This window comes from Montipora capricornis, chromosome 7 (genome assembly GCF_036669925.1).
Source record: "Montipora capricornis isolate CH-2021 chromosome 7, ASM3666992v2, whole genome shotgun sequence".
In the NCBI taxonomy this organism is placed as follows: Eukaryota; Metazoa; Cnidaria; class Anthozoa; order Scleractinia; family Acroporidae; genus Montipora; species Montipora capricornis.
The window spans coordinates 23,270,905-23,278,404 of record NC_090889.1 but is presented as its reverse complement, the minus strand read 5'-3'; the positions used below and the strand labels follow the sequence as shown (position 1 = coordinate 23,278,404).

The following is a 7,500-nucleotide window of genomic DNA, read 5'->3' as shown; positions in this document are numbered from 1 at the left end:
CGGAAAAAAACTTTCACAGGTTTGCTCACCAGTTATCTGAGTTTTTGCCCCTTTACCTACAAACTGGGGTTAATCAAAACCTTGATTGATAGAACTTTTAAGATAAACAACACTTGGATGGGGTTCCATACTGATCTTCAAAAGTTGTCTGTCATTCTGCGGAGGAATCTCTTCCCTGAAAACCTTATCAACAAATATATTTCTAAATATATTCAGACAGCAGTCAAGGGAGGGAAAACACAGTCTCATTCAGGAATCGAGCCCCAGGAAACACCTAAGTTTTTCTTTAAAATTCCTTACGTTGGGCACTTCTCAGTCACGGCACAGAGGTGTATACGCAAACTTGCTAATCGGTTATGTAAACCTATTGATATAAGGTTAGTCTTCACTACTTTCAAAGTCAGGAGTCTTTTTAATGTGAAAGATGCTGTCCCTGTAGGGCTTCGCACGCGTGTGGTCTATAAATTTTCGTGTGCAAGTTGTAATGCTTGTTATGTTGGTGAAACCAGCCGACACTTCTCCACACGAGTGCGCGAGCACTTACTTTCAGACAGATCTTCGAACGTTTTTAAACATCTGCAGAGTTCAGAGTCTTGTAAGGCATCCTGCACACAGGATTGCTTCGAGATCCTGGACTCTGCAGCCACTAAGTACCAAGTGAAGCTTAAGGAATCCATGTATATAAAATGGGAGAAGCCCGATCTCAACCAGCAGGTGAAACACATTAACCTGACTCTCTCCCTGTAAGGAACTAAGCGTCACACATTTAAAATTTTTGTTTTGTTCTGTTTTGATTTAATACGCAATATTGACAACGCAATGTAACGAAGTTTGTAAGATCGCGCGCGCTTTAAATTCAACGGCGATTTCAAAATATGTAACACTGAAGATGACGGATGTACCGTCGAAACATGTCTGGGAAATTAAAGAAAGTTGTTATGTTTATACGAATATCTCTTTAAAAATAGAAAATATAGTGCAAAGGTTGGTCAAGACAACATGAACATAGGCGTTGTTGCAATATTTCGGCTGGCCAACACCAGCCTTCTTCAGGTTTATTGAATGGATAAATGCTTGTTACAAGATCTTTATATTTACCGGAAATGACATAAAAAGGCCAGGTAATGTGTTATAAAAACGGAAATGCATAAAAAAGAGGAGAAAGAATAATACATGATAACACGATGAAATTTTCTTTTGTTTTTTTCATCTTGTTATCATGTATTATTCTCTCTCCTCTTTTTTATGCATTTCCGTTTTTATAACACATTACCTAGCCTTTTTATGTCATTTCCGGTAAATATAAAGATCTTGTAACAAGCATTTATCCATTCAATAAACCTGAAGAAGGCTGGTGTTGGCCAGCCGAAATATTGCAACAACGCCTATGTTCATGTTGTCTTGACCAACCTTTGCAGAAGAATTATGACAGGAGACATTTGACAATCAACTAATTTTTAATTTTGTCTAATTAAAACCCATAATTTGGTACCTCTTAGGGGTGGAAAAAATTTCATGCCATGCCCACAAAATAGGATCTTGGTACCTCTAAGGGGTTCTTTTCAAAATTCCCGACGAGCACCCCGTCATTTTTATATGAGAGTCCCCCACCCCCCGGGAATCGAGCATCAAGCGGATATATTTAATCATGTTAAATATTTTCGAGACGACTGATTAAAACTAAGTCATGTTGACCTTGAAGCCATGAATAAAAAAGAGGAGAAAGAATAATACATGATAACAAGATGAAAAAAACAAAAGAAAATTTCATCTTGTTATCATGTATTATTCTCTCTCCTCTTTTTTATGCATTTCCGTTTTTATAACACATCACCTAGCCTTTTTATGTCATTTCCGGTAAATATAAAGATCTTGTAACAAGCATTTATCCATTCAATAAACCTGAAGAAGGCTGGTGTTGGCCAGCCGAAATATTGCAACAACGCCTATGTTCACGTTGTCTTGACCAACCTTTGCAGTGTATTTTTTATTTTTAAAGTTTTTTTTGGTGTGCTCACAATCTATTTTGATCCAACGTAGAGCAAGTTTTGAAAGTACACGGTTTTTGCAGTGGTTTAATCCTTAAAAAGAGATCTATTGCAAAGGTCAGATTGTTTCTCTGATACCAATCGAACGCCGGGGGGGGGGGAGGGGGGGAGAACTCCCATATGAAAAGGTCGGGGGCACTCGTCGTACCTTTTAGGGGTTACAAAAGCGATTTTGGTACCTCTCAGGGTGTTTAGCCGCAAAAGGTCCACAGCGGGAGCTTTAGCGGTACTTTTTAAGGAATTGCGCCGAAGAATTATGACAGGAGACATTTGACAATCAACTAATTTCTAATTTTGTCTAATTAAAACCCATAATTTGGTACCTCTTAGGGGTGGAAAAAATTTCATGCCACGCCCACAAAATAGGATCTTGGTACCTCTTAGGGGTTCTTTTCAAAATTCCCGACGAGCACCCCGTCATTTTTATATGAGAGTCCCCCACCCCCCGGGAATCGAGCATCAAGCGGATATATTTAATCATGTTAAATATTTTCGAGACGACTGATTAAAACTAAGTCATGTCGACCTTGAAGCCATCTTCCATCGCGGATTGTTCGTAATAAAGTTTGTAAAATCTGTTTGGTCGAAACCGAGATTTAGCCGGTTTGATAAATACGTAAGGACCAGATAGTTTTCCAAAGGTATCTTGTACGTTCATCTCTTAATTTATTTGGCCTACTTGTACATAAACCTAAAACGTAGACAACAAGCTCATCCAAGTTCTGACGTTGAATTTTGCTTTAAAAAAAGAGATTCACCATGATTTACTGTCCTAAAACATTCCCATACAGTTGTCCAAACTCACAGTTAATATTCTCAGTTTACGACTTAAAAATGTGTTTCGAATACTACCATTCTTAGAGCAAATTTAACATTTTAAGTAAAAGGCACCTTACCTTATGAATCGTTTTCACTGTCACGCAACAAAAAAATAAAATCGAAACCGCTCAATGAAATAAGCCAAAAACTTAAAATGTTGTAGGAAACACATTTGATTAATGACCTCACCAATTCTCAGGTCCGTGCGGTACATTGTTTCTGAGTTATTACCGCTGTACACCAATATGGTGGCCAGAAATCCACACGAACATCTGGTATTCATTTAGCGATGAAAGCGCTTACTTTTCGCTCAAGAAGATAAAATACATGTGTATGAACACATCTCCTAATGTAGAGAAATTCAAACGCTGTATTTTCGAGAAGAAAGACGTCATGGAACTCGAAACTTGAAAAAAGATTCATTTCCAGGTCACCTCCAAACTCCGAAATCACTCTGCGGTTTTAATTTTAGAATTTGATGACGTCACTGCGAAAACCATCTTTTGTGATCATGAAAAATTAACGGCCAGTACCATTGAACACGACAACCTCATTATGAAGGGAACGTGTATTCAACTTTGTTTACGCAAAACGAAAGGTCTACTTTATTAAATTTTTGGGTTAACAGCTGGACACCTTCACTTTCGGCTCATAATAGATTTGAGGAAAAACGGACGTATACGAAACATGGACCCCAGGTGAACTGAACAAAAACTCCAATTCAATTTCCGGAGAAGGAGTTGATCATCCCGGCTTTGTTCGGAAATTTGATTAATGGAAGCCAAATTGGCGCTTCGCGCTTTAAGGTAAGATTCCGAAGAATTACGAAAATCGCAGTAAAGTGTCTTTACTGATGCAATATAATATCTTAAGCGTGGATTACAAGTCTGCATTGCATTAAATTAAATCAGAGTTGAAATTTAAACAATTCGCTTTCTTGGCCTCGGGCAAAGTGCAACCACGCCGGATTATAGAAAAAAAACAGTATCATTTTTATTGTCATAAAGTTTTTTTTTCACCAAAGTTCAGATAAACAAATTGGGTTGAGAGTGTTTGATTATAGGAAGTTGCACGTAGGTGTCACGTAATATTCAGTCCTGCAACCCTTTTTGCCGTTTTGTTACTTGATTTGCCCACTGGTCTTTATGGCTAATTTTCAAAATTCTTTTTGCTTACTAACATCATGTTCTTTGCATCTGTTTCCAGTAATATTTACTTCTAACCATGTCTTCAGAAACAAATGGTAAGTTGGTCACCCTCTTCAATAGACCTCTTCCGGGACGAGACGGGACAGGACAAAGAAATCACGGGTAATCTTTCGCCGGTCCCGATTTTGCCGTGATTTGTTTGGCCCCTTCCTGTCTGAGTCTCCACTGAGGATAAAGTGACTATCAAGACTTGCACATCATTGTTTTTCAGATGAGTGTCCCAATCATTTGTCTCCTCATAACGCCAAGTAGTTGGCTAAAAATCTTCGTGCTTGACTCACGCCCCCCCATTGGAAACAAACGATTTGTGACTTTTCCCGCGGTTTGAGTTACCTGGGCAAGGCTATGTTTTATTCGATCCTTGATTGCAGTTGGTTTACTTGAATTCTTTGTATAGAACGCAGACCAGGAGAGTCGACTTATTGTAGAGCTGCTTTGACGATCCATGTGTGAATCATGTGCGAACCATGTGTGAATCGGTCGAGAGCATTTTTCCTTGCAAGGCGCCTGCTTAGCCTGCATTTGCTTTGAGTCCACATTGCAATCACTTTTTCTAGTTTGATTTCACAAGCCAAAAGAGCCACCTAAGAATAGACGTTGTTGCAGCGACTTGCGATTGCTTTCAAAATCTCGCGCCAAAAACTGCAAAACCAATGGTGACTTTCCCACCCTTTGGGCCTGCTGCACGAACTTTCTCTGCATTATGATTGGTTCGGTGCGGTTGTTTATCTAGGTTCATTGGGATTGGCTAATTTAACTAAATTTCCAGGCGGGGACATTAAACCTAATACAATTTGACATATAGCACTTCTTTATTTCCGGCTTTTGTTTTTAGTTACTCTTTCAGACACCGACAACAACCCCGGGACGCCAGTCAAAACAACAGCAATTGTCCTGTATTCTTTTAGCATAACTATAGCATTGGCTGGGAACATTTTTGTGATCTACATACTCTGCAGAAAAATCGAAACAAGACGCTTAACAAGTTTTATGTACGTGAACCTCGCGGTGGCTGATTTGCTAGTAACTTGCTTTGCCATGCCTCGCCAATTGCAGGCCATTCTCATGGACAACAGATGGTTTGGTGGAGCCTTCAGCGAATTTCTTGCCAAGTTTGTAGTTTTTACATTCTTCGTTGCGGTCATGGCGTCCGTCTATTCCTTGACTACTATCGCGTTCGACTCCTTTTTCAGCATCGTACTTTCCCTTCGACAATTTCCGCGGTTTCGGAACCAAAAAATCCTCGTACCGAGTATCTGGCTTTTTTCGATGTGCGCCATGTCCCCTTGGCTACTCATAATTCAAGTTCGCAATCCAACGGGACAATTCTTTCAAATTCACCCAGAATTTTCGCAGTTTGGCGATAAGAACTCAGCCATGAGAGGTGTTTATCTCTATGTTGTAGCTATATTCTATGTATTCCCTTTGGCTATCATGAGCTTTCTTTACGGATGTATTTGCCAAAAACTGCGTTCACACAAAATTCCGGGTGCGTCTGTAAGCCATGACAAAGCGCGCCTACGTGTGAACAAAACAAAACGGCAAATGATCAAGACGTCTATTGCTATTGTAATTGCGTTCGCACTGTGTTGGCTTCCAGCACATATCTGTCACGTGATGTTTGCCGTCGATCTTGAATGGGCGTTTAGAGAGTTTCCCTTTTTCTACTACTTCATGTTGGTGAGTTTCTGGTGTGGACACGCCAATAGCGCGGTCAACCCCTGGATGTTGATCTGCTTCAAGAAGCGGTTTCGCGCGGAGTTTGGTAAAATAGTCACTCATCCGTTGTCGCGCATGTCTACGACAAGCCACTTTAACTTCCGGGAGACATCCACAAAACGGGCTTCATCTAAGGCGGTGACATTAACAGGTTTTTGTCAAGTTACGAGCTCTTTATAAACTATACTGGATACTTGCCATAACTTTAAGAAAGTAAGAAAGGAAAAAGGTTATGACAGTTACGACGTCTCCTTCGCAGTAGTAATTCGCAACGCAATCACGCAACATGTCACGTGCATAGCCGCCACGCAACGCTTGGGACGCGGAAGACGTCATCTCAAAATATAACTTTGCAATATAGTAAGTCTTTGGCGATTTTTCCATCTCCTTCACGTCGTACAATGTGGGCGAAGTATTCCAAAAATCAATTAGTACGAGCGGTTTCAGAGTAAAAATAGAGGATGGAAGTTTCACATTGGTGCGCTCGCGTTGTCGTCAAAACCTTAAAAGGGACCTCAATCAAGGGTGACGGTCACGAAAACGTCGCCTAAAAATATGAGGGAATTTAAGATCTACTACGGCGACGGCCGGCGACGAAAACGGATCACTTTAAAATGTTTCCAGTTCTTACTGTCGGCTTCGATGACCTTTAAACACTAGCGAGATTAAGGGTAGATGGTGATGAACATAACGAGAACCTCTTCTTAAAATAATCATTTTTGCCATTCCAAGTCGTTTGGCATGGTGTATGTGCGCGTGTGTATCAACTTTCCAGGATTAAACTGTGTATGGACGGCGTGGATACTGAAAAGTTTATCGTTGGGTACTTTTGTCGCCACCAACAACGACAACGCCCTACAACAGTGATGATGGCTGTGTTTTCACGACAGCCGTTGTCTCGCTTACCTTCCTTAAAGTGGTTTGATTGCAGACTGCGTTAAGCGACTTTAAAATGATACGTGTTTTTACGGGTTAGGTTAAATGAGCGGAGAGCACGTGCCAATACAATAATTACAATAATAATAATAATAATAATAATAATAATAATGGCACGCCTGTACTATTTCCGATTTGAATAACCGCAAGCGACTCCTCATTGGCCGAAAGTAATTGCCAACTCGCTTAAGCTACCTGGTTTGGTGGCTTAAATTTAATGAGAATTCCATTGAATTTTGCCGTCTCGCTTAACATTAAGCGAGTTGAAAAAGCAACTGTTTTCACCCGATTTCCGGTTGTCAGTTGCTAAGCGACCTTAAAAACCGCTGGTGAAAACACGGCCATTATTGGCTAAATGATAAAATATTACTGCGCTGCACGTGCGACACGCATTTTTGTACATTTCTCTCCCGTACTGAGCACGTGATCAGATGTCAGAATTGTGACAACGTGTGCATACGGCTGTGAATCTTTCATTCGAGCTCTTTTTACTTAAAATCCGTTCGTATCAATCCAGTTATAGGATACTCCGCCCATGGAAAAGATGGAATGATTGTGAAATGTTGAAACGCTTTCGTAGACAGAACGCCTAAGAAACGTAGTGTGGAACCCCGTCAACCGGCCTAAAAAAATGGCCGTTATTACCGGGGTAGGGTGAAATTCATGGCTATGGGGCCGTAGCATTTTTCTCTTTAATGAACAACGGGAATGTACGCAGTAATTGAATAAAATACTTGAAACTTCGCTCAGTAGGTAAAACGCTTAAAATT

General features: G+C 40.3%; 1 protein-coding gene and 1 long non-coding RNA gene across 2 annotated transcripts in view; one reads left to right on the top strand and one right to left on the bottom strand.

The window, feature by feature from the left end:
* Positions 1–7,500, bottom strand: part of LOC138056484 (RNA-splicing ligase RtcB homolog) — a 48,102-nt gene that overhangs the window by 16,077 nt on the left and 24,525 nt on the right. The gene's annotated exons all lie outside the window — the stretch shown is intronic.
* Positions 3,511–5,558, top strand: LOC138058142 (uncharacterized). The gene is made up of 3 exons (XR_011133805.1): positions 3,511–3,673; positions 4,074–4,110; positions 4,911–5,558. It is a non-coding gene; the product is annotated as an uncharacterized lncRNA (long non-coding RNA).